Below are 14,095 nucleotides of genomic sequence, written 5' to 3'. Positions count from 1 at the left end.
AAATTTTGTAATTCAATTGCTAGTAAACATTTAAAGAAGAACAATTAGCACAACTATATCTTACTAATGCTTTGAAATGCTTGGAAAAATACAGATACATTAAGCATCTTGGAAGCTGTAGAAAATGTTTTTAGGAGGACAGTGGAAACATTCATCTTTCACTGGGCTTTTGAGCTGTATTTGGGATAATCCAATCTTTCTCTACATTTTGATTGGTTATCATGTCATACCCAACAGATCTAGAGCGTAATGAGAAAAATCTTAAATAAATACCTTGCAATTGAACTGATATGATTGGAAAATGCACAGGACCTGATGCTTAGCATCTAAAGTTGTCCGGTTGTGGCTGATTCTTTGGAGATATGCCTATCCTTAAGTGAGCTGAATGAAACAGCAGTTAACTGGCTTGTTCTATCTAGCAGGGAGGCTGTTGTAGGCGGCCTGGTAGAAATCATAAATGCTTCTCTGAGGGAGGGCAGGATGCCTCTTTGTTTTAAGGAGGCAATCATTAGACATCTTCTAAAGAAGCCTGCATTAGATCCCTCAGAGTTGAGCAATTATAGGCCAGTTTCCAACCTCCCATGGCTGGGCAAGGTATTTGAGAGGGTGGTGGCCTCTCAGCTCCAGGCGGTCTTGGAGGAAACTGCTTATCTACCTGTAGACCCATTTCAAACTGGTTTTTGGGCGGGCTATGGGGTGGAGACTGCCTTGGTCGGCCTGATGGATGATCTCCAATTGGCAATAGACAGAGGAAGTGTGACTCTGTTGGTCCTCTTGGATCTCTCGGCGGCTTTCGATACTATCAACAATAGTATCCTTCTGGAACATCTGAGGGGGTTGGGGGTGGGAGGCATTGTTTTACAGTGGTTCCGCTCCTACCTCTCGGACAGATTCCAGATGGTGTCGATTGGAGATTGTTGCTCTTCAAAATCTGAGCTTAAGTATGGTGTTCCTCAAGGCTCCATACTCTCTCCAATGCTTTTTAACATCTACATGAAACCGCTGGGAGAGATCATCAGGGGATTTGGAGCTGGGTGTTACCAGTATGCTGATGGCACCCAGATCTACTTCTCCATGTCAACTTCTTCAGGAGTTGGCATATCATCCCTAAATGCCTGCCTGGAAGCAGTAATGGGCTGGATGAGGGAGAATAAACTGAAGCTGAATCCAGATAAGACGGAGGTACTTATTGTGCTAGAGACGATTTTGATCTGCCTGTTCTAGACAGGGTCACACTTCCCCAAAAGGAACAGGTTCGCAGTCTGGGAGTACTTCTGGATCAACGTCTCTCCTTGGTTTCTCAGGTTGAGGCGGTGGCCAGGGTTGCTTTCTATCAGCTCCGGTTGATACGCCAGCTGCACCCGTTTCTCAAGATCAATGACCTCAAAACAGTGGTACATTTGTTGGTAACCTCCAGACTGGACTTCTGTAATGCGCTCTACGTGGGGCTGCCTTTGTACATAGTCCAGAAACTTCAGTTGGTTCAGAATGCGGCAGTCAGGTTGGTCTCTGGGTCATCTCAGAGAGACCATGTTACTCCTTTACTGATAGAGCTACACTGGCTGCCAATAGGTTTCCGGACAAAATACAAAGTGCTAGTTATAACTTACAAAGCCCTAAACGGCTTAGGCCCTGGGTATCTAAGAGAGCGTCTTCTTCATTATGAGCCCCACCGGCCACTGAGGTCACTTGAGGAGGTCCGTCTCCAGTTGCCACCAACTCGTTTGGTGCCTACACAGAGACGGGCCTTCGCGGCTGCTGCCCCAAGATTGTGGAATGCGCTCCCTGCTGAGATACGATCCTCCCCATCTCTGGCAATTTTCAGAAAACACCTGAAAACACATCTCTTCAACCAGGCTTTCTCAGCTTTTTAAAACTTGTTTTTAAATTGTTCTGATTATTTAATTTTTGTTTTATGATGTTTTAAATTGTTAATCATTGTTTTATGCTTTATAATTTTTGTTTAATTATTAACTGATTTTAATGGTGTTTTAATGTAAACTGCCCTGAGCCTTCTGGAAGGGCGGTATAAAAGTTTTAATAATAAATAAATAGGTTTTTTTTATAATAAACTGAAGAGGATCTCCTGAATAAATAATCCACGTTATTATTCAGGATGAACTTTGGCTCAAATACATCCATAGAAAAATGTGGTTCTTTGCTTTAAAATGAAAATGCTCAGTATGTTAAAAACATGAGGGAGCTTGTTAGAAGGATGAATAAGACCACTGTCTGCTTTATGGTATCTCAGCTGACTTACTGAGCCGGGTCTCACGTTCAGTGAGACCCGGTTTCTAAGGGTGAGCAGGGAGAACGGGCTTAGCCCGCTCTCCCCACAAACGAGCAGACATTCTGCACCGGGCAGCCAAACCGGCCGCCCACACGGCTGCCGGCTCCGTAATGGAGCTGGCAGGTGCCTGGGGGGCGGAGGCCGAGTGGCCCCCAGAAACTCCAGCATGCCCTGCGCAAGTGCGCAGGGCATGCTGGAGAGACCCCCAGAGCTAGGAGGTGGCTTTTCGCCTCCCCTCTGGGGGTCTCTTTGTGATTAGCCATGGCGCGGAGCTGCGCCGTGGCTACTCACGATTAAAAAAACTGCTTACTCCGCAAACCCAGTTTTAGGGGACGGGTACTTAGGTGAGTTAACCACCAGGAGGCAACCAGGCTCGCCTGCCAGCCTGGTGGCTCCTATGATCAGCCAAAATCGGGCTAGGCTCTCCTAGCCTGATTTTGGCCGATCATGGGAATAGCCTCACTATGTTTCTAGTATGCATTAACACAAAGAGTAGCAGAGGATCGTGTTTACTGCATTGCTTCTTTAATTGTCCTTTGCATCAAGCTAGACATTCGGGCCACTTCCCTCCCAGATTTCAGGTATCGGCTTCTTTATTAAACTTTTATCTTGTTCTTCCTTCAAGTAGTTCAAAAGGTCTTACATGTGGTTCTCAGGTGATCTCCCATATATGCAGCTTATAGGACCAAACCTGCTTATCAATAGAATATCATCATAAGTCAGTCTCTGGCCCATTACAACACAAACATATGGTAGTATTGTATCTATATCTGGAAGCAAAGATTAAAAATAATTACTTCCATTTTTAATAGATAAAGCCTTTTTCTTCTTCTGTGATGTGGCATGATGTGACTCGGAGTCTCTTTGCATAATGCTGTTTTAATATTTTTAACTGTTAATTGATTTTGATGTTTTTCTTTTAATTGTAAACCGTCCTGAGCCATTAATAGTCCACACAATTATCAAAATGAAGGTAGGAGGCATGTAACCTACACAAATCCCTTCAACCCCAGTTGCTCAAATGTGGGTAGCCTAGATCCTGTACCTTGTTTTTACCACAGTAGGATGAAAATAGTAGCCATCCTACCTCGGTGTGTTGATTGTGTGGGTGCATTTGCTATTTCTAGGAGTACCTGGGAGCAAGCAGCCATATTTGTAATAGAGCACTGTGGCTACAGGGGTTCATATCTGTGAATATGCCATTCTGCATAGCACACTCTATGATCCTTTGCTATAGTCCTTCAGTAGGGCTCATCTCACTTCTTGCCCCTTCATGGACAATCAGGGGACAGCTGATGATGTAATGAGAGTTCCCAGTCTCCTGGTAGTGCAGTACATGCTAAGATAGCTCTTTCGATCCTTGGAAACCCACCTATTGCATCCTGCTTCATATATACACATGTTTTAACTACATGGGGAAAATATCCGGCAGTCTTGGTAATGACCAATGAGGCCTTGGTTGTATTTGTCCATTTCCCCCACTGCAGACTCATAATTCAAGAGTTTGGAGAGAAAGTGAACATTCTGCTTTGACCCCAGACAAATGAAGAAGAGGAATGGAAGTGCTAAGTAAATATTGCAGAATGACGATCATTTTCAGGATAATGGTTTTGGTTGATACAGAGATGTTTGCTGATGTTTTAGTTTTCATTGTGTGCGGTGCTGGAATATTGAAGTTATGTTAAAGAAGTCACAGTGTTTTGTTACTGCACAGTGATTTGTTACCGCACAGTGATTATCTTGATTTCACAAAGTCTTGTAAAATCACATCCAAGTAGCTAGCTACAAATGTTCCATCTAGTGCCACCCATTTGGATAATGACAAGATAATAGATAGGTATGTTCTTTTTCTGTACTCACATACTACTGTCTTGCAACAAAGAGCTAAACTTAAAAGCATTTTCTCAGACCTTATTAAGATATCAAATTGCCCCTAATCAGTGAGTGAAGGACACAAAGCATCTGAGATTGTGATATTTTATATAATACTTTTTTTCATGTCAGCTAAGGTATGTAATTATAGGACCAAACCTACCCAGCAAAGGGAAGCTCTGTTAATAGAGCCATTGTCCAGGCAGTTACTTCCTTCAGACACATCTACACGTTTATAAGAACACATAGTGGGAAAGCATGCTACTCCAGTTAACACAGGATGAAGAACTCATGCAAGAGAGGCTCACAATGTGATTACTTCTCATGCCAGAACTGCCTGGCCCTCCGGAAATGTTGGCCCTGATTTGAGAAGTAACCATATTATCAATCCTTCCTGTATCATCACTCCCGTTGACATGAACTCTTTTAGTTCCAGCATTTCTAGAGAGGGGTGAGAAGATGACCATGCAAAAGCCGCAACCATTATGTTGAATAACTGGAACAGAATATATCATGTTTTTCAAATCCATTTATTTGGTTCTCTTAAACACATTCCTGCCTCTGCAAACACATCTTATACAGTACACCTTTCCCAATTTTTATTTTTATTTTTGTTTCTGAAGATGTCACGTTATTTATATTAAAATATGACTCAAATCCATCTGCACAGTATCTTTGTAGGGGAAATATTCATTTATTTAAAATATGTCAGTCCCACCCTGACATATTTGGGTGGGAGGAAATAGCACCCTGCTGTTTGGGACAGTTAACAACAGGGTGGATTTGATTTAAATCAAACTGATTTAAATCACGATTTAAATCACAATTTAAATCACTAGCAGGGTGGATAAAAATAAAAAAATCCAATTTAAATCAAAAAAATCCAATTTAAATCAAAAAATCTGATTTAAATCAAAAATCCATTTTTTTGATTTAAATCGGATTTTTTGATTTAAATCAGATTTTTTTGATTTTTATCCACCCTGCTAGTGATTTAAATCATGATTTAAATCGTGATTTAAATCAGTTTGATTTAAATCAAATCCACCCTGGAACAATATAGTCAATATTAAATATGGTCTGAGATAACTCTTGTGGTAGCTAAATTCTTAGCAGCTGTGTTTAAATGTAGGAGGAAATTAATATCTTAAATGGTTGTTTTGTATTAAATGGTATATAAAACTGCTGTTATTCTTTTGTTTCTTGTTCTCTTGTATTTTGCATCTTTTGACTGTAATAAACAAACACTTTGCTGTTTTTATTTCTTTATTTATTGTTAAATGTATACCCCACCTTTCATTAAGAAAATCCCAAGGCGGCTCACAATAAAATTTAAAAACACAATTATAAAAAAGACACATTAAAATATTGAGCTAAAAGTATAAAACAAATCTGATTTTAAAAAAAAATTAAAACCCAAGCATAAAATCAGTACAAAATACAAGAAGTAGCAGTGGAGACAATCATATAAAAGCCTGGGTAAAAAGCCATGATTTGACATGTATTTATATTTATTACATTTAGTTGGTAATGTTAAGCTTACAGAAACAAAGTTCATTGCACTGAATTATACTGAATTAAATGTGAACTTACAATGAACTTACAAAACTGCTTTTAGCCCTGTGGAATCTGGCTATTCTGTACTCACAGCATTCAGAAGAGAGCACCCACAAGCCCCACTGATGCACTATAAAATCCCACCCCTGCTCTCCACCACTTGTTGTGCAAGAAAACCCAAGTGGTTTTCTTGGGTCCAAGAAGAAGAGAAAACACACAGTGGAAGGTGAATAAATGACATTTATTCACAGAAAGATAAAGGGGTAAAAGCCTTACATCCCTCAAAACACACACACTACTGGGGATCCTGTTGCAGTAAGGGATGGTCTCTGGCATTGATTCAGGGCACTTCATGTAATTTTCAAGATTACATCATGTCAGAACGCTAGTCCATCGGTGAGATCCAATTAGCACTTTAAAGGGGCTGGCTTTTATAGTTGATTACAAATAAGCTTCACTTGCTGGTGAATAGACACACATGAGCAAAGCATGGCAAACACAAGTGCCTAGAGAGACAGGACAATGAGCAAGGTTCTCACACAGAACACTGATAAGGCAATGCAGCTAATTATAGCACTAACCAAAACAAGGAGCTCAGCAGAGATGAAAGGGAGAGAAAATGCTTTATATGAGCCACTAACTCTCATGCAAGATCGTTCTCCTGTGCCCTCTACACAGGGACTGGCAAATTCATTAGGGATGTGCACAAATTGATTTTTAAAATTCAATTTGTACCCAAATCGAATCACCCCCAATTTGTTTGGGGTCCGAATCTGGCCAGATAGCACAGGGGCAATTTGTTTTGTCTTCAAATCTCCCCAAACAGGTAGATTCACGTACAAATCATTTTGTACCCAAATTGATTTGCATAAACAGCAGGCACAGGCAGTGATTCTCTCAGCAGCAGGAAGGGGGTAAAAAAAAAAATCTCTTTTTTCCTCATTCAGGAAAGCATGAACAATAACAACAGTAATCCACTCCAGGCAGCAGGCAGGCAAGGCAAAGCAAAGCTCCTCTGGCTGGCACGGGCGCTCTCTCTCCCTCCCTCTCTCTCTCTCCACTCCCATGAGGCAGAAAGGCAGAATGATGGCTGGCTGCCTCATTAAGTACATCTGAAAATCCCTCCTTCAAACTCCCCCCACCCTTGTCCCTTCTTTGACCCTTCCCCTAGCCAATGCAGGGTTAGCCACCCCTGGCAACACAAAAATTGAATGGAAACAAGCCAATCTGCAATCGGGGGGGATCACCAGCCAATCGTTGTACACTGTAAGTCACCAATCTGAAACTTGGGAGGGTGGGAATTTCAAAAAAATTTCTTTCACAAAATGGAGACAGCAAAAGAGATTGCCACAAAATGGGGGTCTGGATCTACAAATTTTTCAGGTCCAAAATTTGGGCGATTTGTTTTGGACCCAATTCTGGCCTGCTAGCACAGGGGCAATGTGTTTTGTCCACAAATCTCCCAAAGCAGGTAGATTTGGGTACAAATCGTTTTTCATTACACTGCATTTCATGGCGGAGATCCTGACACAGACACTAAACTTTCCCTCCTCATAATGCAATGGTCTTGTGCAAGGGGATCTCTCCTACCATGTCACTATACCACTACAGAATTTGTCTGCAAAGACATCCTTCCTGTGATCGGAACACGGGGGCTCCTGCAACATTTGGATCACAGGAAGAAACTCTCCACAAATACAGTGTTTGTCTCTGCATATAAGCACTGTAACCATGAAGAGCGGGCGGTGGTCAGAGCATGCCAGCATGAGGACAGGGCTTGCAAGGCATGCTATATGTAAGTACAGGCATCTCCAAATTCCCAAATGACTGAAGGGGGCTATTTAATAAGACAATTGGCCCGTCTTGTCCATGACTGTCTACTCCGACTGGCAGTGGCTCTTCTGGGTTTCATGCCTCTTCCATTTCCGTTATCCTTTTTAAATGGGTATGTAGGGATTGTATCTGGGACCTTCTGCATGCAAATCAGTTTTGGCTACTATGGTAAAAGTGGCATCCCTGTGATAAGTTCACTCCATTTATCCTTCCCCTGTGCAGCTGTAACATATAGAAAGTCTTACATAATAGATCACCACCATCATATGAAGTATGTTCATATCCCCACCAGGGGCCTTTGGGAACAGTCAATGGGGATATAGAGACTCTCCATGTGACTGTGATGGTCCACACTAGGAAACATTTTAAAAATTACAGCATGGGATAGGGAGGATGATACCATTTTCAGCACTATTTCCATTGTGTTCCATTTCCAAAGCATCTGCTCTAGTTAAAACTTGAATATCTCTATGACCAGAACATTGTTCTTATCTTTACTCCCGCCTACTTCATCCTGAAGTTACCTCTAGTTTGGCAAAGATGCTTGGATCCCCCCCCCCCCAGCTCCATTTGAGGTTGCAACTTCCATACTAGGCAGTGCCAGTTTCTAATAGTTGGAGGATTCCCTGAGATACAAGTATTTGGATTTAATCAATGCATTTGGGCTAGTGGAAGAGGGGGTGGGAGAATCCAATTAAAAAGTGGGAAGAGCAGTGTAATCAGAAGCCCAAGGAGAGAAAATGCACCCTTCCCCAGGATATGAGAACTCAGGCTGCAGTATTGATTTAATAATGGCACAGACAGCAAGCTTTCATTAGTGGCTTGTTAAAAAGTTTAAGTTGGCTAATGAAAAAGAGCCCACATTCTGTTCTTGAGATCCTTGAAGCTTAAAAAACTGGTGCTTGGGACTCTGTATACAGATAAAGAGTATCAGACATTTAAAGGTGGTGGTGGTGAAACTAAGCCAAATGGATAAAGCAATCAAGAGTAGTGGTTGATGATTGTATAACTAAATGTACATATAAACTTATTAAATGATCTTAACACTCTTATTAACAACTGAAGATAAGTATATTTGAGGATAAATATGAAGATTGAAGAGATTGGGTTTAAGAAGTTGTTGAAGTCAAAAGAATTAAGATTAAAAATACATTTCTTTTTGGAGTTGGGAAAACATAAGAGAGTCCTATACAGTAGCCAAAGCCATGGAGCAAAACCTGCAGGATAAATTGGGTAGCATGATCATTAGCGGAAAAAACAAATGTTTAAACTGCCCATCTGATGGAAAATGGCCTCCACAATGTCTTTATTACAACATTTGCTGTCATGTAAGCCATGTTTTCAAGATTACATGTCAGGAGCCTTTTAGAAAGGAAAGCACACCTAGACAACTAGTATCTAAACCTTGCCAATCTATGATCAGGTCAAATTTAGACAAATATCTATTTTTCAAAGTGTAGTGATATTGATGAGCGAAGTATGGCAGGAGGTATACTCCCAGTAGGGTCACCCAAAGTGTGAAGGTCATCCCAGCTGCCCAGCTAAAGCAAGCAGGCACCTATATTGGGCAGCAGCGAAATAGGAAGGCGATGGAGGCAGACGATCACTTCAGTGACAACGACAAAGGCATCATTACCTACTGTGTGGGAGAAGGCAATGGTAAACCACTCCTGTATTTTGCCAAGAAAACCACATTGATAGACAAAATTGAATGATTGTCGATATAGTGCTGGATGATGGGCCCCTCAGGTCGGATGGTACTCAACATGGTGCTGAGGATCTCTCAGAGTACCAGTGGTGTTTATGACGTGGTTAGACTAAAGCCTTTTGGATGTTTAGCAGCTGATGTTGCAAGGACAGAATTATAATGGGAATGTAGAACATAAGAAGCATGAATATGGGAAAGCTCAACACAATGAAAGATGAAATGAATCGACTACAGATTGACATCTTGGACATCAGTGAATTAAAATGGGCTGGAATGGGACACTTTCAGTCAGAAAACAATACCGTTTAGGACACAAAAACCAAAGAAGGAAAGATGTTGCTTTCATAGTCGGGAAGGATATAGCAATGACAGTACTTGGGTACAATGTGGTCAGTGACCGACTAATATCAATTAGATTTTGTAGACAACCCTTTAACATGATAGTTCTTCAAGTCTATGCCCCAACAACTGATGCAGAAGAAGAGGAAGTTGATGAGTTTTATGCTCAAGTCCAGTCTGAAATTAACAGAACATGCAAACAAGATGTGATGCTGGTGGTTGGAGACTGGAATGCCGAAGTTGGAAAAAGTAAGGAGGAAAACACAGTTAGCCTATAGGGCCTAGGAAACAAAAACAAAGCAGGAGAACGTTCCCTTTGCCTGAGCCTCTTCAGCCTCCCTTCATTTCTGCCTCTGTTCATTGAGCTCACTCCTCCTTCCCTCTCTCCCCAAACCCTTGAGTTTCCTTCCTTCCTGCTCTGGTCCTTTCCTCCTCCACCAGTTCTGGTACTGGTCTCTCTTGGCCTATTCTCCTCAAGGTTCTCCTGGGACTCTTTCTTTCCTTTCCTCAGTCACCTTGCCAGTCCCTTGAACAGCCCTTCCCTCCTTCTCTCCTTGAACGCTCTTGGGTTGTCTTCCTCTCTGCCTCCACTTCTCCACTGGTTCTCTTATGAGTCCTTCCCTCCTGCTCTCCCTGGGTTCCTTCTGGTATTGATTTTGCTAAACAGACAACCCAACACCTCCTTCCTTCCCCACTTCCTTCCAGTTAGCATTGAGAACCATAAGCAGAGGTAATGCATTGAGCCCAGGTGTACCTCCAACAGAGCTTTTGTGTCATGTGGGGACTCTTTCTTGGTAGTATTAAAGTCAAGCCTCTTATTTTATATTCAGTAAAGAAGCAGGAGAATGACTTATTAATTTCTGCCAAGCCAATGATTTCTTCATTGCTAACACATTCTTCAAACAACCAAAGTGGCACCTATACACATGGACATCACCAGATGAAGTACACAGAAATCAAATTGATTACATTATTGGTGCAAGGAGGTGGAAGAGCTCAGTTATAACATCAAAGAAGTGGCTGGGGGCAGATTGTAGAACAGATCACGCAAGTCAAGCTAAAGTGGAAAAACAAAGCTATCCAGCTTCCACAATATGATCTTGAAAACGTACCCACCATTTTCAAAGAGAACATCAGGATCCGCTTTGAAGTTCTGAACCTCATTGATTGGGAACCAGAAGAACTGTGGAATGAAATCAAAGATGTTCTTGAGGATGAATGTGAAAAGGTACTGCCAAAGACCAAGAAACAGAAGAAAGCAAAATGGATGTCAGAACAGACAGTGGAAATTGCCCAGAAGAGGAGAGAAGCCAAAGTCAAGAAAGATAAAGACCTCAAGAAGGAACTTAATAGGGAATTTCAGAAAGCTCTTAGAAGAGACAAAGAGCAGTACTACAATGACATCTTTAAATACCTTGAAGATGGAAATAGACACGGAAAAACAAGGCAAGTTTCCCAAAAGATCTCTGAACTCAGAGGGAGGTTCCAACCTTGAATTGGTATGTTAAAGGATGCCAAAAGACAGATAGTAACTGATTCAGAGAAGATCAAACAGAGATAGAAGGATTATACTGAAAATCTGTACAGCAGGGACATCAACATCCAAGATACTCTAGAAGATATTCCCTACTTGCAAGAAGCTCTAGTATGGGAAGGTGAAGTTAGATCAGCACTCCGGTCATTACCAAGTTGGAAGGCTACAGGAATTGATGGAATAGCTACAGAACAATGGCAGGCAACAGAAGAAGAACCGGTCAAGGCTCTAACCAAACTATGCCAGCAAATTTGGAAAACAACACAATGGCCAAGAGATTGGAAGAGGTCAGTCTATGTACCCATACCAAAGAAAGGAGATTTAACAGATTGCGCAAACCATTGCACAATATCCTTAATTTCAAATGCTAGCAAAACAATGCCCAGGGTCATCCAACACAGATTAGAGCCCTACATGGAAAGGGAAATGCCGGATTTCAAGCTGGTTTCGGAGATGATATTGCTGACGCACACTGGATAATTGAGAAACCCAAAGAATACCAGAAAGAAGTCAATATGTGCATTATTGACTACAGAAAAGCCTTAAATTGTGTTGACCATGTCATGTTGTGGAATATGCTTAGGAAAATGGGCGTCCCAGAACACCTAGTTTTCATGAGAAATCAATACACAGGACAGGAAGCCACAGTCCAGATGGAACATGGTGGAACAGACTGGCTCCAGATCGGCAAAGGAATAAGACAAAGCTATATACTTTCTCATTCCTAATTCAATTTATATGCTGAACTTATACTGAGAGAAGCTGGATTGGAAGAAGATAAGCATGATTTTAAAGTTGGAGGGAGAAACATCAATGACCTGCGCTATGCTGATGACACCACTCTGATAGCTGAGAATGTGAATGATCTGCAAGCTCTAGTAATGAAAGTCATGGAGCACAGTGAAAAATTGGGACTACAACTAAATGTAAAGAAGACTAAACTAATGACAACGGGAACAGCAACCAGCCAATTGACAATGAAGACATTGGTGTGGTGGATAGCGTCTGCCTTTTAGGGTTGACAGCCAACAATAAAGGATCCAGCAGTCAAGAAATATGCCGCAGACTAGCACTTGGTAGGGTTGCAATGAAGGCCTTGGAAAGGATATTTAGATGCTGTGCCGTGTCTACACCCACAAAATTAGAATCGTTCTGACAATGGTTTTTCCCGTGACACTCTATGGATACGAAAGCTGGACTTTGAAGAAGCAAGATAGAAAAAGCATTTATGCTTTTGAACTTTGGTGCTGGAGAAGACTTTTGAGGATACCATGTACAGCCAGGAAAACAAACAAATGGATCATAGAACAAATCAATCCAGAATTTTCACTCAAGATGGCACAAATGACCAGGCTCAAACTGTCATACTTTGGACACATTATGCGAAGACCCAGCTCCCTTGAGAAGTCTATAAAGCTGGGGAAAGTTGAAGGAAAGAGAAGAAGAGGACAACCAGCAGCAAGGTGGATGGATTCGATTATGACAGCAATGAATGCACCACTGAGAGACATTAAAGGCCAAGTTGAAGACAGATCATCCTGGATAGAATCTATCTATGTGGTCGCTAAGAGTTGACACCAATTTGACGGCACTTAATCAATCAATTAATCAGTGATATTGATACTGCAGTCAAGATTCTAGAGGTGTGAATGCATCCTAAGTTGTGAACATTAGGCTCAGGGCCAAAAGCATACTTCAGAGTTATGCACTTAATTTTTCTTGGTAAATAATAGCTGGGGCTGTTGAGGATCAGGAGCATGACCTGGTAGGGGGTGGCTTTTACCCTTTGCCTCTGCCTCAGTCCCAGTCAGGATTTTGGCTGCTGTTTACTAAAGAAAAGTTAAATACTTTTAAAAAATATCATTTCCTATGAAATATTTAATATAATGTATAGTTTGGACATTGATTAACATTAGAGTTTTTATTTTCTAAGCTCTCAAACTTTAATCCACCATATAGTATAGGAAAGGACTATTGCCCTCTTCAGAGGGTAAAAAAGAATGTTTTACCCATGTTCAGTGTCCTGAGAATGCACCTGTCTGCTCCTCCCTGCTGCTGATGTGTTCAGAAGCCTCACCCCTGGGCTGTCTATGCTTACAAAGTTTGTCTGTTTGTCAGCGCTAAGGAGTTTTTCACACCCAGCTTTTCGTTCTCATCTCTTCTGGAATGGAGGTGTGTGTTCATATATCGGCCAAATTCACCCCGAAGTCCCTGCAAGCTATCAGGGAGCACTTCACTCACAATTTGGGTTTTTCATCCCACGTTAGAGTGTAGCCTGACTTATACAAAAATCCACTTTTTGCTTTGGGTTTTGGGGGCAACTTCAAAGTCACAGTAAAGCCTCACAGAAAAGCCGCAGTAAATCCTGCTGTCTTGGAAAGCTCCAGGGCAGGGATCACAGGCATGGCTCTCAGGACACTATGTGCGAGTACAACACACACACACCCTTTAACATCTGAAGAGGTCTTTTATGCCCTTATTATATATACATTTGTAAGGACTGCTTGCTTCCATGTGAAGGAAGAGATTCTACCCACCTATTAAGAGAATTGATGAAACTGCTCGATAAAAGGCAGCTGATGTATGTGCACTAGTGGCAGCCTCAGACTATGGAATTCCCACCTCCTGGCCCTTATCCCTCCAAGTATATATTAAGATCTACTTATCTTACTTGGCTTTCAGGATTTGTTGAAACTAGACACTCTGCTGTGTTCTTCAGTTTCATGCTGGCTGTTTGTGAGCTTCAAGCTGTTTCAGTGGTGCTTAGTTTACTGTTTTTAGGTTTTATTGTTTTAAGGTACAATGTGAACCACCTTGGGGTCATAAGGTTGAAAAGAAGAATATAAATTAAAAATAAATGAATAATGTTTACATTTTGAAAGGGATAACATTATACAGAGATTAATCAAAGAAGCTCTGAAAGGAGGTTCACCATCCTACTATCTCAGGGCTGCACAACTTT

This window comes from Hemicordylus capensis, chromosome 3, assembly GCF_027244095.1.
Source record: "Hemicordylus capensis ecotype Gifberg chromosome 3, rHemCap1.1.pri, whole genome shotgun sequence".
Classification (NCBI taxonomy): Eukaryota; Metazoa; Chordata; class Lepidosauria; order Squamata; family Cordylidae; genus Hemicordylus; species Hemicordylus capensis.
Note: the sequence above shows the minus strand (reverse complement) of the source record.